The sequence below is a fragment of the Lepisosteus platostomus genome, chromosome 5, assembly GCF_059453375.1.
Source record: "Lepisosteus platostomus isolate fLepPlt1 chromosome 5, fLepPlt1.hap1, whole genome shotgun sequence".
Classification (NCBI taxonomy): Eukaryota; Metazoa; Chordata; class Actinopteri; order Semionotiformes; family Lepisosteidae; genus Lepisosteus; species Lepisosteus platostomus.
Genome location: NC_142615.1, coordinates 56,204,276 through 56,230,420, shown reverse-complemented (window position 1 = coordinate 56,230,420; position 26,145 = coordinate 56,204,276). Strand labels below are relative to the sequence as shown.

Here is a 26,145-nt window from a genome sequence, read left to right as displayed (position 1 = left end):
TACAGCTCGGCTAACGGGGGAGGAGCCTTCAATTCAGCCCGGGCACGGGACCTGAAGGAGAGGCTCCGCAAACTGCACACCGAGAAAGCCAAGGCTTTCCTGGTCAAGGCACAAAGGGAGCATTATGAAAATAATTAAACCTGTTCCTCCTATTTCTTCAACCAGGTCCGGGGAGCCCAGAAAAAGAGGGTGATCCACAGCCTGAGACGGGGAGATGGAGAGGAAGTGCTGGACGAGAGCGACAAAGTAGAAGCGGCCACCGCTTTCTACACGGAGCTCTTTTCAGAAAAGCAGACGGAGGTGGAGGCAGGCGATGCTTTTCTGGAGGGGCTGAAGGCACGAGTACCGGAGGAGGTGAGGGAGGACTTGGAGGGTCCGATAACGGCCGAGGAGCTGAAGGCGGCGTGCTTGTCCATGGAGAATAGCAAGGTGCCGGGGCCGGACGGACTCCCCAAGGAATTCTACACCTGCTTCTGGGACACCCTGGCGGCAGATCTGGTGGAAGTGGTGCAGGAGATCTTCCGCCGGGGGAAACTCGGAGACACCATGAGGGAGGGCGTCATCTCCCTGCTCTTCAAGGGAGGAGACGCCGCCGACCTCAAAAACTGGAGGCCGATCACGATGCTCTGCGTGGACGTAAAGATCCTGTCCAAGCTCCTGACCGGCAGACTGAGAACCACCCTCCCCCACATCATCCACAGCGACCAGACGTGTGGAGGGGCGATCCGTCAGCTGGAACCTCCAGCTGACCAGAGACGCCATCGCCTGGGCCGAGGACCGGAACGTGCCCATGATGGTGGTCAGCCTGGACCAGGAGAAAGCCTTCGACAGAGTGAACCACAGCTATCTGTTCAGGGTGCTGGAACGCTTCGGTTTCGGAGAGAGTTTCAGCCGCTGGATTCAGATTCTGTACTCTGACGTGGGCAGCAGAGTGAACGTGAACGGAATCCTGGGGGATTTCATTCCCCAGGAATCCAGAGTACGACAGGGCTGCCCCCTTTCACCCCTTCTCTATGTTCTCTTCACAGAGCCCTTAGCAGAGGCGGTGAAACGGGACCCCATCATCGACGGCCTGGAGATACCGGGAGGCGCGGGGGAAACCCTGAAGATCTCCCAGTACGCCGACGACACAACGCTGTTCCTGAGGTCAGACAGGGGGTTGAGGAGGGCCCTGCAGGTCATGGAGCAATACTCCAGAGCCTCGGTGTCGAAGCTCTACCGCCGAAAGAGCAAACTGAAGTTCTTCGGGCCCTGGAAGCACAGGACGATGGCGCCGGAGGGTCTCGAGCTCTGCACGGAGCCCCTCAGAATACTGGGGGTTTCCTTCCAGAGCCGGGACAACGAGACCAACAACTGGACCGAGAGGATCGCCAGGGTGAACGCCAAGCTGGGTCTGTGGAAAACGCGGTCGCTGTCCTACACAGGGAAAGTGATGGTGTTGAAAGCAGACGTCCTGCCGGCTTTGGTTTACCTGGCGGTGGTGTACCCGCTGCCGGCTAGACTCAGACGAGCGCTGCAAGGGATGATCTTCGACTTCGTCTGGGGCGGCAGGTACGAGTACATCACGAGAAACCGGATGTGTCAGCCGGTCGAGGAAGGGGGTCGAGATGTCCCACATTTCCCCCTGAAACTCGACTGCATCTTTTACTGCAACCTCTGTCGGGCGCTGCGGGAGCCCATCGGCCACAAGTACCAGTACTTTGTCAGGCTGTGGCTCTCCATCCCGATGAGGCACTTGGTCCAGTGGTCAAACACTGGGCCCAAGGCAGAGAGGCGACCAAAGTTCTACACCCACGCTGTCAAGTGGAGCAGGAGGTACGAGGCCACGAAACAGCCAGAGCTCTGCACCAACCACAGAGCTCTGTACAAAGAGGTGAGGGGGCATCTGGTCGCTGACGAAAGGCTGCAAGTTCCCAGACAAGTCTGGGAAAGGACGCAGCCTAAAGAACTGGACAACGAACTGAAGGACCTCAACTGGATGGCCGTACACAAGAGACTGGCTACCAGAGAGGTCCTCTACAGACACTCGCTTACCAGGAACCCGCATTGCCCCCGGGACACGTGTTTCGTCGAGGAGACTCAGGAGCACGTGTTCTGGAGCTGCCCCTTCGCCAAGGCGGTGTGGGGCAGAATGGACATGTGTGAGATGTTTTCTTTTTGAGATGTGTTTTTTTCGGAATAAAGTATATTTTATAAGAAAAAAAATATGCAAGCTTACTGCCTCCTACGGGCTCTGTATTTGTTAGCGATACAAGACCGGCCGTGGAGAAATGAAGTGAGGAGGGTGTGTACATTAAAAGGCTCATAGCGTCCCTGGAGGGGCTCAAACCACCACCCTTTTTGTTAACAACTGAGCCACAAAGACGCATGTACAGCTTAATACTTCTCGGTCTCAGTGAAAGTGATACACTCCGTAAAATTTCCAGAGATTCATTTATTTTAAAAGGAAAATCACAAACAGCGGCCGAGATCTACTGGAGTTTTTTCATTCTATACTGCGATTTCTGAAGGGTACCCTGTGAAAATACGAGTTTTGACGAGAAGGGATGGACATATAAGGTCAAAAGGCTTGGGGAATTGAACTTTAAGGTGAAGACTGCGGGTTCAGTAGCAGCAGAACCTGATCAGTATCAGTTGACTCCGATATACTTTGAAAATGAACTTGGGGATTTAGAGTCAGACGTGCTACCGTTACACCATGGGGTACTTAATTTAAAAAAAATAGAAAAAACAATCAGTGTTCCTGGATCTGTAATTGAGAACAACACCTACACAAGAGCTGCGCAGGAAGAATAAAATGTGGTCTGGGAAGAAAAGGCTCTCTTCGGAAGAGCTGCGCTCTTCACAGATTTTTCTTTGTGAAGCTCATTTGTCTCCTTTGGGGAATTCAAAGGCACAGACAGCCGTGACTTCATGGCCCAATGGTAGCGTGTCTGACGCCAGATCAGGAGGCTGTGTGTTCAAATCATGTCGAGGTCAGCTGTTACTTTTTCAGGTTCTGCTGGTCCTGAACACGGAATTCACACCATGCAGTTGAGTTCTATCTGTACACCACATAGATAATCTAAACAAAATAGAGCAGTACAGGACACGCAGTGTGGAGCTCACAGAGGCTTACAGTCTCCAGCATTGGAGTGAAGGGGAAAAAAAGAACTTTGTTTTTTTTTTTTTAAGTGAAAAGGCACAGTTCACATCTGCTTAACATCACGTCCAACTTTAGAGACAGCTACATCAGATAATGGAATCCCGGAAGTTTCAGATAACTTTTTTTTAATACAGGTTCAAGCAAACCTGAAAGTTAATGTGTTTCCGGACACTTTTGTTTTATTAAAAAGTGTCTGAAGCCTGAAAATGTAATTTGAAAAAAAAAAAAACGCTATTGGACATTAGCAGCTGCTTTTTGTAACGATTTGCTATTTCATGCTGGAAAACAAAGGAAACAGACCCAACGTTTGCTTTCAGGTGCGGTTCATTACATAATATACATTATTACTGAGGAGCTTGAAAAAAATTTACACGAGCCAGGTAGAAGTCAAACCTACAATCTTATGATCCGAAACCAGACGCGTTGTTTATTAAACCGCTGGCATTTCACATGACCTGAATTCCCCCATAGGATGCTCAGCGTCGCTACTAGTAATGCACCGCTCCGTCTAAAATTTCAAAGTGAGAAACATGTGTTTTCTGATTTTTTATGAGTTTTAAAATATAATCTCTTTAAATCAGACAAGGGGTTTATGTTTCGCACTGAAATTCCGATTGACTGAGAATTCAAAGAAAGACTGTTTTCTTTCACAACACCGTATAATTATCACATCCACCAGACTCTCCAACCTCTCCAGACCTTGATGGTTGAGCAATTGCTCCGATAAATTAGGTCACGTATCATGTTAAATCATTTCTTCTCAACACAACATTTCCTGGTGCACGTTTTCTCTATGAAAAAAAAGACATTTTTCCCTTGCATGATTTCTCGTTTTTTATCAAAGCGTACAGAAATAAAAAAGAAGAAGAAATAGTGTGGCAAAAGAACTCTGTCGCCCTTGGGAGATATCAAACGCATTGGACATGGAAATGCCAGATAAAAGCCAGTTCTCTTCGTTTCTCAGTGTCGGGGCTGCTATGTAAAAGAGGCAATTTGCTCTGAGCTCAGGTTAAACGCTTACTGAACGCAGATGTCTCAGAGCGGTGTGTCCAAGCGGCTGTAAAAGGTGATGGGTGTCCTGTCACCGTAGCCTAGTTGGTTAAAGCGCTTCTCTATTAAACAAAAGAACCGAGATTCAAATCCCAGCCGTGTCTTTCTTCCTATCTTGTAGTACAGAACGTACCATTTCGGGCAATCACAAAGGGCTTGATTTCGTTAAATGCATGTGTTCATTTCCTTTCTGGAAAACTTGTTTTTGATGAAATTCACACAGCTTGCAAAAAATGAAATTCAATTATTGGTTAACAGTGCAGAAGAAATATTACCATATATTACCAAAATAAACGGTAAGAGATTTTGTTTTAACCGAAAACCTCTGATTCGAGAAAAGAACACCCCAGTCTCTGTGGCGCAATCGGTTAGCGCGTTCGGCTGTTAACCGAAAGGTTGGTGGTTCGAGTCCACCCAGGGACGGGATTCTTTTGCGATGTAAACGTTGTCTTTAGTCGATTGGATTTTTCAGCGAAACCATAACCATTTTAATATTTGCAGGAAATGCGAGTGTGTAACACGTGTCAGGGTCACCGAGAAATGTCCAATAATGCCCAACATTGCAACTCCCCAGAAAACCATATTCACCCAAAACAAATTATCGTCGAATCTTCATTTATACTCCAGTTGAATCCTCTGCTGAAATATTTTAAAAATACTGTGCAGGTTTGTTTGAGACTTGACAAGCATTGTTAAGATAGCACTGTGCAGTTGGATTTTGATATTTTGACATATTTACCTTAATTTTAAACATAAATACTATACAGTCTATTGTAATTTTAAAATATGTTAGCTGAGGATGCAAAGGGGTGAAAGGGAAAGGTCAGAGGGTATAGTAAAAACAAGGTTAGGATTGGTGGAGGTGGCAGGGGTGTTGATGGTTTTTCTCTGTAGAGGATGATTGAGTTTTTTATCCTTCTCTGAAGTGAGAAATTGGAAGAGTTGGGAGTTGAGGGATCTGATGAGGTTAGTTATAAAAGGAAGTTGATGTGGAGCTGTTAGCTGTAAAACTTCCTAACATCTTTGATGTTGTCATCAAAGATAAACTGCAGTAAGCAAAGATAAAGAAATTATCTTTGCTTACTGACCTGTCTTTCTCACACCTGAAGAAGGCTCCACAGCCAACATGTTATGTTTCCTTTCTTCTCTTTTCAGCATGGAATTATCCTTTACTTTTTCCTTTGCAGCCTACGCATGCTGACACAGCTACTCACCTGATATATAACATTCCTATAATCGCAACTATGAATGTCCACTGTGGGTATTTTTTTCATTATTATTTATTTTGGCATTGAAGCATATTTTATGTAATAGCGAAGTGTCATAATCACTGAAAAACATATTTTTTCATTTAGAAAGAATTAAAAAAATATAAATCACTATGAATTACATTTAACCTGTTCTGATCTAGGTTTTCTATATACTTTAACATGCCATGTTCAGAATGTCACAACGCAGAAATGCAACAGAGAAGTTTTGTAATTACAAATCTTCTCTTACCTTAGTGTCAGAATACTAAGATGTTTTGGTAACGAGGAAGGAGGGAAAAAGTAATTCAGCAGAAGGGGTGCTATTTTATTGACTATAAATCCTCACATGGATTTGTGATTTGTGATTTTGTGTCTCTTACCATAGTGTCAGAATACTAAGATGTTTTGGTAACGAGGAAGGAGGGAAAAAGTAAATCAGCAGAAAAGGTGCTATTTTGTTGACTATAAATCCTCACATGCCATGTTCAGAGGGTCATATTAAAAAAATGGTACAGTAAATTTTCTTATACTTCATGATTTTCATAATTTGTTACATTGTGTCTCACACCTTTGTGTCAGAATTCTGAGATGTTTTTTTCTAAACAGGGGCCATCGCAATACAACAGAAAGAGCAATTAGCTTTTCCCTATGAATTCTCTCATGTCATATTCAGAGGGTCATATTTTAAAAATGGTACAGCAACATTTCCTGAAGTTCAGGATTTTGAGAGTCTGTTACATTGTGTCTCACACCTCAGTGGCAGAATTGTGAGACGATTTTATAATCAGGAGGGAGGGTCATAGCAATAAGCAGAAAGTGTCATCACCCTTTGCTCATCCTCCGTTAACCATATATTCACATATGCCATGTTCTAAATGTCCCATTGTAAACTGCTATAATAACATTTCTTGCAAAATGCAAGATTTTGAGAATTCACGTTTTGCCTTTGTCTTATTTACTTGTTGTCTAACATGCCAGTTTGTGTTATTGTGAGTTTTGAAAATTGGTTTTCGATTTTCTGAAATGTGTTTCATACAAAAATGCAATTTGGATAATCATTACTTACATATTCCCCTTTACTGGGGATATGTGCAGTAATCAACTCGGATTAGTATTTTTAAAAATTACTATAGAGAGCCATCTACAGGCGAAAGGCGGCATAACATCACAGCAGCAGCATTTAAGGTGGAACAAAAAACGCGAATAAGAAGCTGGCGAATAAGCAGCCAACTTCAGCCTCGTTAATGCAATAGGATTGGGTGAGGTAGAAAAATATTTCTTCCTCTGAATCCTAACATTTTTGTAGGTGATCTAGGACTTCTCGCCTCAGATAAAGCTGCCAATACATCACTTATTTCGACTCTATCAATATCAGCAGTGTTATCAGTACTGAGCCCTAAGTGTAGGTCCTGTCATCATATAAAAACTTGAATGTATCGACTGCATTCACCTGAAAAAATCTGATCAAATTGAAAAATACATCGAAAACAAATTTGCTTGTTTTTTTTCAGATCCAGAAGAGAATCATCATGAGACTCAAAACAGACCTGTTAGTAGTATAAAGCGACACCTTTCGTCAAACTTTTGACAGGTACCACGCCCCCTTTTCCAGCCAATGGTCGTCTGCGGTGGTTGGCTGTCCCACCCCCTTGCCAGCCAATGGCGTGTTGTTATTTGTGCATGTCCCACCCCCTCAGAAGCCAATGGTGTGTCGTTTTTGGAACTCCCGCCTCCCCCCCGGCCGGTCGGTCCGGAGCCTCAGGGTCCCAAAGCCCCAAGGCAGTGCATCCCTCGCTTTAGGTGTGTGAAAGTGTGTATTGGTTTGTAAGGGGACCATGTCTGCCGTGGGGTTGAGTGCGCTCTATTATAACCCTAGGAAATCGGGTAGTTACGGCGGAGCAGGGAGTCTGGTGCGGGCCGCGAGATCCCGGGGTGTGAGCGGCGCTAGCCGTGGCCGGGTGGCCGAGTGGTTGTCCGGCCAGGCTGCTTATACGCTGCACAAGCTGAGTCTCAAAAGCAGCAGGGGTGCAAGCACACACACACACACTGACTGCGTAAAGTCTCACGGAAAGAATTCGCAGGACAAACACCATGTGAAATGTGAACCGCTTTACTTCAACAGGGGGTTTTCAAACACAGAAACAGCGCAGCAGCACTTTTTACACAAGTTACAGACTCCAGTTTGCAAGTATGTGAAATGTGAACCGCTTTATTTCAACAGGGGGTTTTCAAACACTGAAACAACGCAGCACACACGCGTTACTGGCTCCTGTTTGCATTCAACAATTAAATGTTGGTGCGGAAAATTAGTTCGGTACACGTAACCACCACCCCAACATTGCTGAGAAACTTTGCGGCATCTGAAAAAGCATTCATAAACCCCTTCCGCTCCCCGTGTCTAAAGCCATGCGAACCACACTGGGCGATCTGATCTAGCAGGGCAAAAAAATTTGCCTGCGTAATCAGCGGGATGGTGTTACCACAGGTTCTGAGCAAAAGACGCTGTATTTTGGAATACACACTGTAGAACCCCCCAGTGTTTTTTCTGTTTGGGAGTGTTAAAAAACCTTATTTTAAAACTGCTTAGCTTTTAAAGTTAAAAGCGACTGGTCTGTGCGCGGGTCTATAGGCTGTTAACCACGCCGCTTGACCCAGTAGCGCCACCACAGCCGTAAAGGAAACCGGTGTAACAACATGTCCGTGTAACTTGTTCCATTCACCTGCAGCCCTGTGTGTAAGGATGCGCCACATGTGTGGCGTTTTTATCATAGTTATCGTAGTTTTCTGATTTTGACAGTTTAGATTTCATTGATTGTTGTGTTGAAAAGTCTTTTATTTTTAACACCGTGTAGTTTTCTGATTTTGAGATGTGGAGCATTGGCGAGGTAATAAAAAGTCTTTTTTTTTCACACAGCCGCTGTATCGACGAGCGGCGAAACAAATGTGACTGAAATGTCGGACCCTAAGGTGGTGACTGCATCGGAGACGGTTGTTAAGACCCTGACCAAAGCCAGACGTGTCAAGCCTGTGGAGAGAAATCATAACGCCCCTAAAGACTTAGTGTTGGGTGATGTGCTAGATTCAGTGCGCGGTATTACACAGTCACTATCAACGGCGATCAGTAATGAGGTGGCCAAAAAACGAGCTTTAGAGCATCTAAGAGCGGTTTTAGCCGGTGTACAAACCTTGTTTCCAAAACAGATCCAGGTTTTCACCGCTAACCTCTTAGATATAATTTCTACAGAAGATGCAGCTCTAAGCTCAGGATTTCAGACCATGATGATGATATTTCATGCTTCATTGGTGCAAAACCCCGGTGATAAATGACTAAACATGCGGTCTAAAAAGTGTTTAAAAGACCGAGCGCTTGCCAACAGCAAGCGTTTGTACATAAATAAAAGAATTAAACTGGCAAAAGCATGTTTGTTGCGTCGTCAAAGATTCAGAGAGAGGCATCAGATTTCCCAAGGGCCGCCCGAACCACGCAATGAGAATGCCGTGGTAGAAAATAACTTAAGGCCCGAGGTTGTTGTAGCAGAACAGGATGTCGGTAACCGAGAACCGGTTGTACTGAACGATCTGAATCAGGTTGGTAGCGGTGCAGGGGCGAAAAGAGACCCCTTAGTTTTCCTGGACCGTATACGTAGTTATAACAGGTCTTATAATAATTTTAGAGCAACAGAGCACCATGAAGAATTTCGTTTTGTTAATCTCGACAGAATAACCTCGTATGTACAGGCTATAGACGCTGTGCATGGTGCAGTCCAGAGAATATTGGATGAACTTTCTCCAAACATCGGGGCGAATGATTTTGTACAGCTGCGTTTGACTGCGGGTGGTTTTAACAAGCCCTTGTTCTCACGCAGGAGACACCCCGGAGAATTAAATGCTGCCGATTTTTTAAGCCACATCTCGGACCTCTTACAGAGCCACACAGAGGTTCTCACCAATGACAGCCACCGCTTAGTGGTGACGATAGTTAGGAATATGCAGGGGGGTGCCCGCTAAACGAATGCACAAAGAGTTGGGTTTTCCAGAGAATCGGAAAATTAGTTTGTCAGACATTACCGCTTTTGAAAAACATTTAAAGGTGGTCATTAAAATTTTGTACCACGACCAGGGTGATTGGAAATATTTTACAACGGGACCCACACCACCAAATTTCTAAAATACTTTTTGTTCTACTGCATGAAGAGCATTTTTATGGGGTTTTAAATATTAAAGCTTTTGTGGGGGCGGCGTATTTTTGCACTAACTGCCATGTGGCGTATAGCCACAAGAACGCACACGCCTGTGTTAAAGCTTGTAAAACCTGTTTAGATCCCCAGTGTTGCAAAATTGATGCCGAAATTCAGAATTGCCCGGCCTGTAAGGTCTTTTGTCGTAGCTCTCAGGGGTTGGCAAGACACTTGCGGAATGCAGCGACGGGTGTGAGTAAGTGTGAGCGCAGGGTCTTTTGTGAGAAATGTCGGGTTTATAACCTCGCAAGTCACAAATGTAAAGAGAAACTGCTCGCGTTGTAACAACGTGATCGACACCCCAGACACAGATTTGTGCTACATACCGCCTTTGGACAACCCCAAAATTTCAAACAAATACATTTTTTTCGACTTTGAATGCATGCAAGAAACAGGGACACACATACCAAATTACGTCCATGCCCTTCATATTGACAAACGAAGCTGGGAATTTTAAGGTGAAACTTGTCTAAAGGATTTTGTGTGTAAATTTATTGATAGACGTTTTAAAAATCATACGTTCATATCGCACAATGGCAAGGGATATGACAATTACCTAGTGATCAGACAGTTGTTAGCTGAAAAGATGGACGTTGAACTAATTAATCAGGGTGGCAAGATAATGTGTATGACTGTAAAAGCTCTGAACATCAGATTTATCGATTCTTTAAACGTTCTACCTATGAAATTAAGCAAACTGCCGGCCGCCATGGGGTTCCCTGGGGCTAAGGGGAATTTTCCACACTTGATGAACACTTCAGAAAACCAAAATTATGTCGGACCGATGCCGCCGCCAGAACTTTACGGCGTTAACTACATGCTGCCGAGCAAGAAAGCCGAGTTTTTGGTTTGGTAAGAAGAATGCAGGGGAAGTGTATTTAACTTACAGAGAGAGTTGAAACGTTACTGCCAGTTGGATGTGGCAATTCTAAGAGAAGGCTGTATCAGGTTTCGGGACGAGGTCATGAATATGACCAGACAGACACGCGTGACTGAGTCAGGGGCCGCCTGCGTTGTCTGCATCGACCCCTTTCAGTTTGTGACCATCGCTAGTGTCTGCATGGCCATGTTCAGACTTATGTTTTTACAGGAAGAGACGATTGCGTTGCTACCCCATGAAAATTACCACCGCCAGCAAAAACGATTTTCTACACCCAGCATTCAATGGCTTATGTACATCGAACACACAGAGCCCATTAAAATCCAACACGCGTTAACCACGGCCGGTGAGTTCAAGGTTGGCCCATATTTTCTGGATGGTTATGCTGTAATTGACGGAGTGCCGACAGCCTTTGAGTTCAACGGTTGCTTTTTTCACGGTTGTAGCGTTTGTTATTGTAAAAACGATTTTAATCCGCTGACAAACACTACTTTTGGTTGGTTGTACAGAAAGACGATGGTGAAAATTAATTTTCTCAAAATGAGAGGTTTTAACGTGCGTGTTTTGTGGGAGCACGAGTTCAGAGACATGCTTGTTGAAAATGGAGACTTGGGTAAATTTCTAACAGCTGCACAGTTACCAGAGGCCTCTGCAACCGCGTGAGTCGCTTTTTGGGGGGGAGAACAAATGAGATTTGTTTGCATTACACAGCGCAGCCCGGTGAAAAAATCCATTACTATGATTTCACCAGTCTGTATCCATTTGTGAACAAAACTAAAAAATACCCACTGGGGCACCCCCGAATAATTTATAAAAACTTTGGAGATTTAAAACAATATTTCGGTTTAGCAAAGGTGAAAGTTTACCCACCCAGATGTTTGTACTTTCCAGTTCTTCCAACCAAAATTGACAAAAAAACTGTCAACACTGTCGTACATGTGGTGAAACAAAACAGACCACCCCCTGTGAGCACGGTGATGAAGATCGCGCCTTGACTGGTGTCTGGTGCGCCCCTGAATTATGGCCTTAGATCTGGGGTATAGAGTGGGTAAAATTTATGAAATTAGGCATTTCGAAAAGGCCTCACATGATCTTTTTACAGACTACATCAAACTGCATCTGAAAGGGAAACAGGAAGCTTCGGGGTTTCCAGAGGGGTGTACAGATGTCGCGAAACAACAAAGATATATCAGCGAATATTATGAAAAAGAGGGTGTCCGGCTGGACCCCGGCAACATTAAAAAGAATCCGGCCAAAAGACAGCTTTCAAAAATTGCCTTGAACAGTTTGTGGGGGAAGTATGGACAAAGAGACAATTTACCACAGACCACCATTGTGAGAAACCCCGATGAATTGTTCAGGTACTTATTTACGCCATATCATGAGGTGTCAGCCTGCAAGTTTATCAATGAAAACACAGCCTGTGTTATGTGGAAACACACTAAACACTAAACACCACTATATAGGCCATTCAAACACTAACATTTTCATCGCTAGCTTTACAACCGCCTTTGCCCGCTGGGAGTTATACAATCTGCTAAATGCTTTGCAAGGCCGCTGTCTGTACCACGACACAGATTCCGTTATCTTTGTGAGCCGGGAGGGTGAGTGGAATCCGGGGCTGGGTGACTATTTGGGTGAGCTAACCAGCGAAATCGATGCTGGACAACACATCACCGAGTTTGTATCAACAGGACCCAAGTCGTACGGGTACAAGCTGTCTGGTGGGAAAGCCTGTTTAAAGGTGAAAGGCATTACGCTCAATGTGAACAATTGTGAAAAAGTTAACTTTGAGAGTCTGCGGGACTTGGTTTTTGACTATGGCGTTAACCCTTTTGCAGAGTGCCGGGAATTTAAACACATTTCTATTCAACAGCCGATGATCGTGCGTGTTAAAAAGGATTGGCGCAGTGAGACCCGGACCTTAAAGAAAACCCAGAAGGTGGTGTACGACAAGCGGGTGCTGCAAGAAAATTTGACATCGTTGCCCTATGGATATTAACACGATGGATGTCAGGTTAAAACACCCTTTTTCATGCATTTTGTCCTGACCCTCGAATTGCGGTAAAAGTTATTTTATAAAACAGCTCTTGGAGAACAGTGATACCGTTATGACTCGTAAACCCGAAAACATAGTCTGGTGTTACAGCTGCTGGCAACCTCTATACGCTGAGTTGCTTGTGAAATTTCCATACATTCAGTTTATAGAAGGGCTACCGACGTCGTTTTCCGACGACCAGCTACTGCCACCGGATAGAGTAAATTTGATTATAGTTGATGATTTGATGGAGTCTGCGTGTGAAAATAATGAGATAGAAAAAGCTTTTACAAAATACGTACACCACCGAAACCTCAGCATCATGTATATATTCCAAAATGTGTTTTGTCAAGGCCGGAAAAGTAGAACCATAGCGTTAAATACAAAGTACATGGTGCTGTTTAAAAACCCTAGAGATAAACTACAGATTACAACCCTGTCACGGCATATGTATCCCGGTAAAGCCCGATTTTTTTGGAAGCGTTTGATGACGCTACTAAAAAACCTTTCGGTTACTTGTTGGTGGATTTAAATGCCGACACCCCAGATGACTATCGCTTGTGAACAGGTCTTTTCCCCCCAGATGTACCCGTGGCTTATGTATTTAAAGAATCTAAAAGTCGGTGATCTCGCAACCACAGACTCAGTCAAAAAAACACGTTCGGGCCGTCGTCATGTCTTCACGCATTCGGAGAAACCTGACACTTACATTTTCTGGTAAAAGCCAGCCCCAGTCACCGGAAAGCTATTCTCTGTGGGGCGTCAGATGATCTTGTACAGGGAATAGCTAAGCCTGCTAAGCAGTTTGGGACCCTGAAGAGAAAGCATAAGCTTTTAAAGACTTTGAGTCAAAGGGGTCTTTCTCTTAAAAGAAAGAGACTCTTGGTGAACCAGTCCGGCAGTTTTATCGGGACACTGTTGAGTATTGTAGTACCATTGATTACGGAGCTTCTACAACACCGATAATGGACCACAATGAAAAAAAATGTACCTTGTACCTCAAAAACAGCTCGATCGACTCCTAGACTGGTCCGGCAAAGAAACCGATGTGAGAAAAATAACAACCCGCAGGTTGGATGACGAAATGAGAGACATTTTTTAGAACTCGCATCTGCCTGAATATGAAAACGTGAAATTATATAATCAGCTGTTTCAACGGTATTTGACATTAGTATGCCAGGAAGTTTCTGAAGAGGGGACTTTAACTGTTGTACGACCCGAAAATGCACCCGCCGATCTATCACACGCATTACCAAAACAGCCGTCATCGACCGACGCTGACTTTGGGTATATTTTAGACAGTGCGTCTCAGTGGTTCCAGAGAAATGCCGAGATATTGTTAAAGACTGTGGCACACAATAAACCGTTAATAGCCGGGAATTAAAGAAAATTTGTGTACAAGGGGGCACCCGTTGAGGGCTCTCACATGATTGATCTTGTCAGGGCTCTCACACAACAGCAATCAGTTGAGGCCGGTAAGAAGCTAAAAGATTGGGATGTGTTCACAGGGGCAATGGCCGAAATCAACGTACCGGGCACCTTGCTAGCCAATGCTGGTAACTGAGAGCTACTAAAACTCAAGTCTGCCCCACTGTGGTGTGCAGCGTCTGTCAAAACTTTAAAACCCCATGTCCCACCCCCTTTTCAACCAATGGTGTTGTTATAGGGTGGATGTCCCTCCTTCCCCCACAGAGCAGTAGTGTGATAGAGAGGTTTAACCAAACTATTAAAACAAAAATGTGGAGGTACCTGACACACAAAAACACCTTTCGATATATCGATCTGTCTGATCTTATTTACTTTTATAATCATAGTTACCACATGACTATTAAACGACCCACGGCTTCTGTTACGACTGATAACTCCCTTGAGATGTGGAGAACCGTCTATGGCGAACACTTTAAGCGAAAACCGTCAAAGTTTTCATTTAATGTAGGTGATCATGTGCGGGTGTCCAAAATAAAAGGGAATGTTTGAGAAGGGGTATGAACAGACCTTCACAGATGAAATTTTCATTGTCAAAGAGCGGACCACGGCTCTGAGACTCTATTACAAACTGCAGGACTACGCAGGCGATGACATTAAGGGCTCTTTCTACACAGAACAGCTACAGAAGATAAACCCCAATTCTGAGAGCGTCTTTCGCATCCAAAAGATTAAAGCAGCCAGGGGGCATGAAAAAAACAAACAGATTTTGGTAAAGTGGCGCAGATAGAGCGATAAATTCAATAGTTGGGTAAAGGCTTCCGAGGTCAAAGAAATATAGAGGTGCTGAAAAATGAACCCCAATGTCTTCTAGGTTACGCTGGCCAGTAATTCATCCTCAAAGATGTTTCCAAAGAACACCAGCGCGTGCTTCACAGAGCATCTGGCAAAGGCGATTGACCTGGACAGGGGCTGGGAAGTGGGTCTGGTCGAGCTGCACTATCCGCATACGCTAAACACGTTTGATCAAGATGAAGATTTTCTGTCCATATAGTCTAATCGCTGATGAACATGTACCTTACCTAGAGGGTACTACTGCAATATCGATCAGCTCATACATGAAATAAAACGTGCTGTGGAAAAAGTTCTGTTAAACCTCTCTATTACACTAACCTTCACATCACTGGCCATAATGAATTGTTCAATATTCTCACATTTGAGAAAATTTTGGAAGGTCCTGTTAAGAAATTCTTTTCTGTCATCAGTTTGTAGCATTTTAGGAGTACGACCCTCTTGAAATATATTTCGGAAATCACTTGTCACGACACCTCCAGACTTATAACATGTCTATATGTGAGGAGATGTAACAGAAACCATCGTTGAACTCACTGTAGTCTCTCATGTTCACCAAGTCGGCCTGCCACTGCCAGTCCATTTCAGGTACCAGCGTCCTGCTTCTCTTAAAGCTCACACGTGCTGGCTTGTGTAGAATATAAGCCAGCTGGCCGGACAACCAGTCTGATACCCGGCCGCGGCTGGCGCTCACACCCCGGGAAGTTGTGGCCCTCACCAGACTCCCCACGCTGCCGTAACTTAGTTGGCAAGACCTGGGTTCAAGCCTATACAGTGAGGCACGAACTAGGGCGGGAGCGGCAAGTGCACAAGCCCTAGAACCTGAATCCATTACAATAACAAAAGGACAGAATTAAATGGGGTTAATTTCGAAATCGCAAATATGAGATACCATAGCGCGTTTTTTTTCCACTTCCTGGCGGAAACGGGCTTCCGTAGTTTTGTGTATTCTTGATGCATCACAAGGAGGTACAGATGCAGCCATTCAAAGTGCGCGGTACAGACACGTACCGGAAGTAATTGGCTACGGCGTCGCGCATCGTGACGCATGATGATGCGGGGTACCGCGGTATGTGATTGGTTGACCGACAGGGGCACTCGTAGTCCGTTGGTCTGTCGTAGAAAGACTTACAGTACAGTAAACGTCTTTACTGTGCCCGTTGTAGATATTGAATTTTACCACTGAAGGGAAATCTTAGTAGCTGAGCATAAAAAAAATAGGAGCTCAGTCAATTCTTATGGAATGTGTTTCCTTTCTTCTTTTTTTCAGCATGGAATAAACCTGTTACTTGATTCATATGGATGCCTGGTTCTGCCGGGGATTCAAAACATTTTTTATTTTATTTTTTTAAATCGGGTATCAAAGGGAATAGGCAGTATAACCCTGTTCATGCACAAACTGTGGCATGTTACATTGATTTGGGTGTCTCCTCTTGCCAGAGAGCTCTAAATTGCATTTTGAGCGCGGTTTTTGACTTTTTTTAAAATTGCATTTTGGGCACAGACAGCACATACAATGGTTAATGAACTGCGCCAAGAAATTTAAAATAGTATTCTTTAGGTGTGAGGGTAGGAGTGGACCGCAGCAGGCTTAATCAGCAAACCAGGAAAACAAAGAACAGGACAGGTGAGATGTGTATCCAGAAAGCGAGTGATCAGAAAAAGGAAATGGTGTTACGCCCAGGTTTTCGACCCAATTGTTTTAACTTGCTAATGCATCAGACACATTTCCTGGCGTATTGTGTTTTAAATAAAATAGGAGTGTCTTTCCCTGGCATTAGCTCATCGGTATAGTGTAAGTTTTATCTGTACCATATCATACAGTATATAGGTACAGAATTCAAGCTGCACCACTGTATCGCTTTGGTAAGGAGATGGACAATGACCAAAATCACGAAGACTCTCTCACACCAAATAATGAAGATGAAAAGAAACGGGAAGTCAACACGGGACATTGTACAGCAGTTGGCTTTGATGGACATCTTCGTTTCTGAAAGCACAGTGAGAAGGCATTATAAAGGGGAGAGGAGGCAAAGAGAATCTAAACCGAGGACGATTCAAAGGTAAATACATTTCTAAAAATACCTTTCTTGCATGTAAATACAACTACGCACATTATTTTTAAAACTAACTGTTGATCTCTTTTTTTTCAAGTCCTATTGTGCGAGCTATCGACAAACTGACTGATGAAAATGATGAGCTACCGGCGATGCAAGTCCAAAGACGGCTCTGGGCTGACCTCGGTGCGACCATTAGCCCGACATCGATAAGAAGAGTACGCAGGAGGCTTGGATGGAGATACAGAAAAACCAACACATGCCCCATGATAAGACTAAAAAACAAAGAGGAAAGACTCAAGCAAGCGCTCCAATGGATTGAACAGGGGGAGGCATTTCAGGATGTACTTTTTACCGACGAAACAACAGTGGCTCTGGAACAGTTTTCAACAATGGCATTTTGCAAAAAGGGGAGACATGTGGACAAGCCAAAGCCCAAACATCCACTGAAGGTTCACGTCTGGGGGGGTATATCTAGAAGAGGCCCGGGACCACTTATTTTCGAAGGAATTATGGACCGTGTATTCTTCGAGGAAGTCGTGGTCACACACCATGCCGCCCCATATATCAGGGAGCAGTTTGGATCAAGGCACCGTCTCTTTCAAGACAACGATCCGAAACACACAGCAGCAAGGGCGAGGCTTATAGCAGAAGGAGTGAACTGGGTGAAAACTCCAGCCGAATCACCAGATCTAAATCCGATAGAGATGGTTTGGCATTCGTTGAAAGACTACGTTCGGAAAACTGCTAAGCCCGTCACAAAGCAGGAACTGATCGATGCGATCTATAAATTCTGTGAGGAAGAACTGACCGAACAAAATTGTAACAATTTCATTAACAGGCTGTTTCGTGTTCTTCCTAGGATTGTTGACCAGGGCGGAGGACATTCGGGAATGTAAGTCTGAGAAAGAGTCTCACATTTGTGGACAGTCTGTCCACAAACAAAACATGTAAAAAAAATGTAAAAAAAACAATTACTTTTTGTCAATGAAAACCGGTGTGTGTGTGTCTCTCTCTGCTGGATGTCCCTCTCACTCTCTGCTGAATGAATAAAAGCATTTTATTAAAAACGCATTTGCGTTTGTCTGGTATTTACTTTGGTCCCTTTTAACTGTTTTTCCATCTACTTTATTGCTTTGAGATGCCACTTTTAAAGGTGAAATGTTAAATAAAGTTTATTATTGTTATAGAGAAACATGATCAGATTTTCCCTGGTTCAGAAAAAAGATCTAAAGTGCTACACATAACTTTCTTAATTCGATGTATTTAAAGCAGTGAACTACTGTAGGTGTAACATAACATTCAGACGTACAATCGAGAATAGTTTTGTGGTGTTTGTTTAGATGAAACGTATAACGTAACAAAATTAAAGACGATTAAAATCTGTAATCTTTCCACTTGTACTGTATGTCATCGGAAAGTTTCTGCTTTGTGTAAGGATGGTATCAAAAAGCAATCTTAAGTGGTGAGAAAGCTGTGCTCAATGTATTTAAGGGACTTAAAAGTAAAAGGAGATGCTTCATATTGCTTGACTAATTTTAAAAACTAAGTTTTAAATGCAGACGCTCCCTCGGTGCCGCGCCGGGTGTAAATATCAAAATATACATTCGCCCCAGGCAGAGGCCGAAGAGCGCCCGGCTGGGGTGCGTGGGGAAGAGCATTACAGGAATGAAAGGCGGGGTATAGGAAGGCGTTCAGTCTGGGCAGGTATAGATTACACTTTTCTAAAACGTACTTGAAAAATAAAAATGATTACAATCTAATCCTTCCACGTTTGATCCCAAAATCCCAAGAGATATAAATCTAAATGGGTAGAAAGTTATGCTGAAAGTTTATTAAGATACTTAGAAGACAAAGATACTGTATCAATTTATGTTGCATTAGCCTGATTATGATAAAAAAAACACAATTAAACACACGTTTGCGATTTAAATCAATATAAATGTTTATATTGTAACGCATACTGTCCAGCCTCCATTTCTCTATAAAAATTTACTCTATTACACACACACACAATAGAAGCAGGAAGCAGAAGCAAGAAGGCAAGAAGGTGACTATTCATTGTTATCAAAAATGACTTAGAATCGATCATGTTGTGATATTTTGAAATAAAAAAAAAGTCAATTGACTGTCCATACTATCGCTATTCTATTTTTTTGAAGTAATGTTTGTTAAGAGAAAAGTCCAGCACCAGCTGGATTTGAACACACAACCCGTGAGTTGGTAATCGGGCACGTAGACCAGTAGGCTACAAGGGAAGTCACATGAAGAGAGAGGCGAAACAGCCCTACACAGCCCTGTCGCAGTACACGAATATAATCATATCGTTATTCAATTTTTTTGATACGCGATTCCATATTATATTAGCAGAAAAGCTTAAAACTACCACTTTTTCACATGCTATTTCACATGCTAGTTAAATACTTGGATGCTTAAAATCGTTAGGGAGAAATGGAATACCAGTGTGTATTTTTCCTTTAAAGTACCGATTCCTGGAATCTGACTGGCTGACACCCTTCTGAAGTGATTCCATAAAATCTGGTATACGGAAAAGAAAGCGTTGATACATACAAGTATCTTTTAATACAGTCTTTGCTGTGCTCTTGAGGATCCTTGTGATATTTTGAGCTCTAGTTGAATGATAGGTGTCGCATTTTAAATCATTTTCGTAGTTAGAAATTATGAAACGCCCTGTTAAAAGCAAGGGAGTTTTTATGCCCGTTGAAGTAAAACAAAATGCCTGACAAAGTATGGCTTGGACAGATTCCAAGTGCTTGTACAAATGTGCTAAAGAAATTATACTTTGAGTATACAGCTTGTCCAAAATCATTCATTATTAATACTATTAGTAACATCTTCGGTAAAGGCTTTGATGCATAAATATTTCTGATAAAGGTAGGTTGTGTATTTTTGTCCAACTGAGCAATCTTGCTTTAATAAAATATACGAACATTTTAATGACTGATGATTAACATGCTGTAATACACAGTTCAAAATTAAAAGCTCAAATGCTGTACATGAGAGGTTAAGCTCCCCCCGGCGGTTTTACAAGGTGACGCGGATAGTTTCCGGCATGGCATCAAATGACGCGATTAACCGCGTGATACTGCGTGACACCGCGACACGCCTACCGGGGTATGCTGCGGAATACCCCACCCATTTTGAATGGCTGCATCTGTACTCTTCTCTTTACCGCACGTATGGAGTTTGGGTCTGATCGAGCTCGTTACTCGTCACTCACGCAATCTACTACCTAATCCAATACAGCCCTTTATTTGGCTTTAAACTCCACCTGTTACCCCTCACACTCAATGTTTCAGAAAAAGGGTTTTAATTTAAACTTTGCCCAGCAGTGTTTGAGCAGACAGAAGAAATAGAAGCGCCATTCGCGCCAGTTCAGCATAGTAACCACTAACTCCAATAATCCACTAATTATTATTATTATTATTATTATTATAAAAGCAAAAGAATCCCAGCTTCTGCATAAAAAAAAAACTATTGATATAGTGCATCCCCAACACTGGCTGAAGACGCTGTGTGTGTCAGCGGTTATATAGGACAGGACTCGGCGAGCTGCAGGTGAAACTCATTGCTCTGCGCTCCCCGTGCGGAATGCGCGTCTCCTCCCTCCAGACTCGTCACACCGCCTTCTACAGCGGGAAAAAAAACTCCCCTTTACTGTCTTCATACATCCCTCTTAAATCCCAGGAACTGAGTCAGTACTGGGTTTCTCTGTTCGAGATTACAAGCGGAAACAATTAAAGCGCTGAAAGCAGGAAGTTATTTCTGCTCGTAGGCATAAACGTGTAAAAATACATTTTCTGATTCCTAAAACCTAATAAAATCCATGTAAGTCTCCCTTTTGTTCCCAATGCACATAACTGAATATAAACCAGTCAAGTTCAGGTACTTTTCTGATGTATATGAATACACTAGTTCTGGCGCAGCTGTTACAACAAAGATACTTACGAACTATTTTTTTCATACGAGCTCTTGCCGTTTTAAATTTGAATATTTTTTCATTTCGCTAAATCACACGAAACACCAACAACACTCATCATAAGCATCTGACCAATCACATTCCTGAATTTTAAAAGTATTTAGTATTTATTTTTAACTTGTTTTATTTAAAAAAAAAATGTATACACCTGTTTTACATATCCTTGCCATTTTTGGCATATTGTAAGTGGATTGTAACTTCAAATTGATAATTCCTGATCTTTATAACTGTGTATCATTTCTTTTTACCTTGTTTTAATATGTTTTAATTTTTTTTGCATTTTATAGAACTTTTTTAATATATTGAGCATTTTAGCATAATTTTAAAATAGGACTATCAATGCTCCTGACTTCTAAAACCTGTATTTATTCTGACATTTTTCTCTCCAACAGCAGATGAGGAGGGATGCATTTGATTTTAAATTGGTTGATTTTAGGGGAAAATGTACATTAATTTCTTTGTACGTATCATCAGTGGGAAACTTGGCATTTTGGGATGAATTGCAATCTTTACTGCGAGACTGATATAGAAATGACGGGAGATTTAAATGACACATTTGATAAATCAGACAGGCACAGTACAACATCTAAACTGGCAGAACCCTCTAAAGTACTGAAATATTTTAGGCACATTCATAATCTACGAGATGTTTGGTGGTTACTGTGTCCTGCTACCCTTTCATATTTTTTAATGTGCATGAATCTGTCCCACTTCTTTTACTAGTTTTTAAGGAAGATTCTGAAATATCTGATTACGAGATCAAGCCAGAAAAAAAATGATGACAATTAGTAAGAAGAAAGATACAATGTATTGACAATGTAATATGCTTTAAAGGATTAAAAGGAAAATAAATACTTTATCTATGCAAACTAATTCAACTGAGCTCCTCTTAACACTATAGCCTGAAGAATTGCCAAAGCACAATGTATCACTTTGGGTGACACTAAGGGAAGAGGAACACAACACTCAAAACCACAAACCACTTATTTTCAACAGCAAAAATATGCTTGAAAATATTTGACAAAAAAAAGAAACCTTACACGCATGGAAACCAATATTTATCTGCTAGGGTAGAATGCAGCAGAGAACAGTAGGGCAGAAGGTTAGTGTAACTCTATAGTGCATCACAGAGGCCGGTCTCTTCCCCTCATTATGCAGGCTGAGTTGTTCACAGTGAACTGTCCTCCAGCGATAGTCAGCTGCAATCACTGACATCAGACATGATGTTAATACTCTGACAGCACTTTGGCTGATTTGGTTAATGCGTTTTCCTATTAAACAGGAGATCTTGAGTTCAAATCCCAGTGGTGTCTTTCTTCCTGTCTTGTCTTATAGAATGTATCACTATGGATGATCACGTGCGGCTTGATTTTGTTAAATGCAAGTTTTCATTTTCTTTCTAGAACAACTTGCTTTTCATGAAATTCATACAGCTTGCGAAAGATGAAACACAGATCTTGCTTATCAGTGCAAAACAAATATCACAGGCCGGCAAGAATAAAGTATTTTTTTTTACAAAAAGCTTGCAAATGGAGAAAAGGGATGCACGTGAGTCTCTGGGAGCTGTTAATTGAAAGGTTAGTGGTTCGAGCCCATTTCTCATTATTCTACTTAATTGGATTTCTTAGTAAAACCTTAACCCACTTGATATTTGCAGGAAATGCAGTTTTTTTGTGTGACGAACTACAACAAGTAAACAAGTGAGTACATTAGTCATTATCACTGGGAATGACCAGTCATGGCCAACATTCAAGGGAATCGTATTCAGTCACGGACTTTGACCTTCAAATGGTTGGCGGGAGAATTCATTTATACTCTCGTTGCACCCTTAGTTAAAATATTTAAAATTACAACACAGATTTGTTGGAGAACTTGAAAAGCAAAAAAGACAGTTGGACAGCATGATTATGTTAGGACTGTACATTTGTATTTCAATACTTTTGTATATTTATCTTAATTTTAATATAGATGTAACCATAAATGCTGTTCTATATATATATAAAGATTGTTGTATTTTATAATATTTTAGCAGAGGGCACAAGGGGGTCTATTATACCTTGCGAAACATCCAAGACAACTATAATAGAGGCTCATATTTTAATAAAATTTGCTTTAAAAGAAAACCAAAATTTGTATGAAATCATCCCTCAATATCGACGTTCAGTTGAAGGATTTGAAGAAGCAACAGCGATAGGTGAGTACATTGATTTTGGACCCATGTTTGCATCTGAATAATCTTTCCTCCTGGAAAGAATTAAAAACAGGTCTGTTTTGAGTCTCATGATGATTCTCTTCTGGATCTGAAAAAAAAAAAACAGTGCAAATTTGTTTCCAATGTATTTTTCAATTTTATCAGATTTTTTCAGGTGAATGCAGTCGATACGTTCAAGTTTTTATATGATGACAGGACCTACACTTAGGGCTCAGTACTGATAACACTGCTGATATTGATGGAGTAGAAAAAAGTGATGTATTGGCAGCTTTATCTGAGGCGAGAAGTCCTAGAACACCTACAAAAATGTTAGGATTCAGAGGAAGAAATATTTTTCTACCTCACCCAATCCTGCTGCATTAACGAGGCTGAAGTTGGCTGCTTATTCGCCAGCTTCTTATTCGCGTTTTTCGTTCCACCTTAAGTGCTGCTGCTGTGATGTTATGCCGCCTTTCGCCTGTAGATGGCTCTCTATAGTCATTTTTAAAAATACTAATCCGAGTTGATTACTGCACATATCCCCAGTAAAGGGGAATATGTAAGTAATGATTATCCAAATTGCATTTTTGTATGAAACACATTTCAGAAAATCGAAAACCAATTTTCAAAACTCACAATAACACAAACTGGCATGTTAGACAACAAGTAAATAAGACAAAGGCAAAACGTGAATTCTCAAAGTCTCAAAATCTTGCATTTTGCAAGAAATGTTATTATAGCAGTTTAAAATGGGACATTTAGAACATGGCATATGAGAATATATGGTTAACGGAGAATGAGCAAAGGGTGATGACACTTTCTGCTTATTGCTATGACCCTCCCTCCTGATTATAAAATCGTCTCATAATTCTGCCACTGAGGTGTGAGACACAGTGTAACAGACTCTCAAAATCCTGAACTTCAGGAAATGTTGCTGTACCATTTTTAAAATATGACCCTCTGAATGTGGCATGAGAGAATTTATAGGGAAAAGCTAATTGCTCTTTCTGTTGTATTGTGATGGCCCCTGTTTAGAAAAAAACATCTCAGAATTCTGACACAAAGGTGTGAGACACAATGTAACAAATTATGAAAATCATGAAGCATAAGAAAATTTACTGTACCATTTTTTTAATATGACCCTCTGAACATGGCATGTGAGGATTTATAGTCAACAAAATAGCACCCCTTCTGCTGAATTACTTTTTCCCTCCTTCCTCGTTACCAAAACATCTTAGTATTCTGACACTAAGGTAAGAGAGACAAAATCACTCATCACGAACATTTGTAATTACAAAACTTCACTGTTGCATTTCTGCGTTGTGACATTCTGAACATGGCATGTTAAAGTATATAGAAAACCTAGATCAGAACAGGTTAAATGTAATTCATAGTGATTTATATTTTTTTAATTCTTTCTAAATGAAAAAATATGTTTTTCAGTGATTATGACACTTCAGTATTACATAAAATATGCTTCAATGCCAAAATAAATAATAATGGAAAAAATACCCACAGTGGACATTCATAGTTGTGATTATAGGAATGTTATATATCAGGTGGGTAGCTGTGTCAGCATGCGTAGGCTGCATAGGAAAAAGTAAAGGATTATTCCATGCTGAAAAGAGAAGAAAGGAAACATAACGTGTTGGCCGTGGAGCCTTCTTCAGGTGTGAGAAAGACAGGGCTGTAAGCAAAGATAATTTCCTTTATCTTTGCTTACTGCAGTTTAAAGACTTTAGGAAGTTTTACGGCTAACAGCTCCACATCAACTTCCTTTTATAACTAACCTCATCAGATCCCTCAACTCCCAACTCTTCCAATTTCTCACTTCAGAGAAGGATAAAAAACTCAATCATCCTCTACAGAGAAAAACCATCAACACCCCTACCACCTCCACCAATCCTAACCTAATCCTTGTTTTTACTATACCCTCTGACCTTTCCCTTTCACCCCTTTACATCCTCAGCTAACTTATTTTAAAATTACAATAGACTGTATAGTATGTATGTTTAAAATTAAGGTAAATATGTCAAAATATCAAAATCCAACTGCACAGTGCTATCGTAACAATGCTTGTCAAGTTATCAAACAAACCTGCATTGTATTTTTAAAATATTTCAGCAGAGGATTCAACTGGAGTATAAATGAAGATTCGACGATAATTTTTTCTGGGGAGTTGCAATGTTGGGCATTATTGGACATTTCCCGGTGACCCTGACACGTGTTAAACACTCGCATTTCCTGCATATATTAAAATGGTTATGGTTTCGCTGAGAAATCCAATTGACTTAAGACAACGTTTATACTGCAGAAGAATCCCATCCCTGGGTGGACTCGAACCACCAACCTTTCAGTTAAAAGCCAAATGCGCTAACCGATTGCGCCACGTTTTCGGTTAAAAAAAAAAGCTCTCTTACCGTTTATTTTGCCAGACGGTAATATTTCTTCTGCACTGATAACCAAGAATTGAATTTCAGTTTTCGCAAGCTGTGTGAATTTAATCAAAAACAAGTTTTCCAGAAAGGAAATGAACACATGCATTTAACGAAATCAAGCCCTTTGTGATTGCCCGAAATGATACGTTCTGTACTACAAGATAGGAAGAAAGACACGGCTGGGATTTGAATCTCGGTTCTTTTGTTTAACAGAGAAGCGCTTTAACCAACTAGGCTACGGTGACAGGACAACCATCCCCTTTTACAGCCGCTTGGACACACCGCTCTGAGACATCTGCGTTCAGTAAGCGCTGAACCTGCGCTCAGAACAAATTGCCTCTTTTACATAGCAGCCCCGACACTGAGAAACGAAGAGAACTGGCTTTTATCTGGCATTTTCATGCCCAATGCGTTTGATATCTCCCAAGGGCGACAGAGTTCTTTTGCGACACTAGCTTTGATAAAAAAACGAGAAATCGTGCAAGGGAAAAATGTATTTTTTTCATAGAGAAAACGTGCACCAGGAAATGTTGTGTTGAGAAGAAATGATTTAACATGATACGTGACCTAATTTATCGGAG

The 26,145-nt window shown here is 41.9% G+C and overlaps 1 non-coding gene across 1 annotated transcript; it reads left to right on the top strand.

Annotated features, from left to right (window-relative positions):
- The first annotated feature begins 4,544 nt into the window (after window positions 1-4,544).
- trnan-guu (transfer RNA asparagine (anticodon GUU)) lies at window positions 4,545-4,618 on the top strand. The gene has a single exon. It is a non-coding gene; the product is annotated as a tRNA-Asn (tRNA).
- Window positions 4,619-26,145: the final 21,527 nt, after the last annotated feature.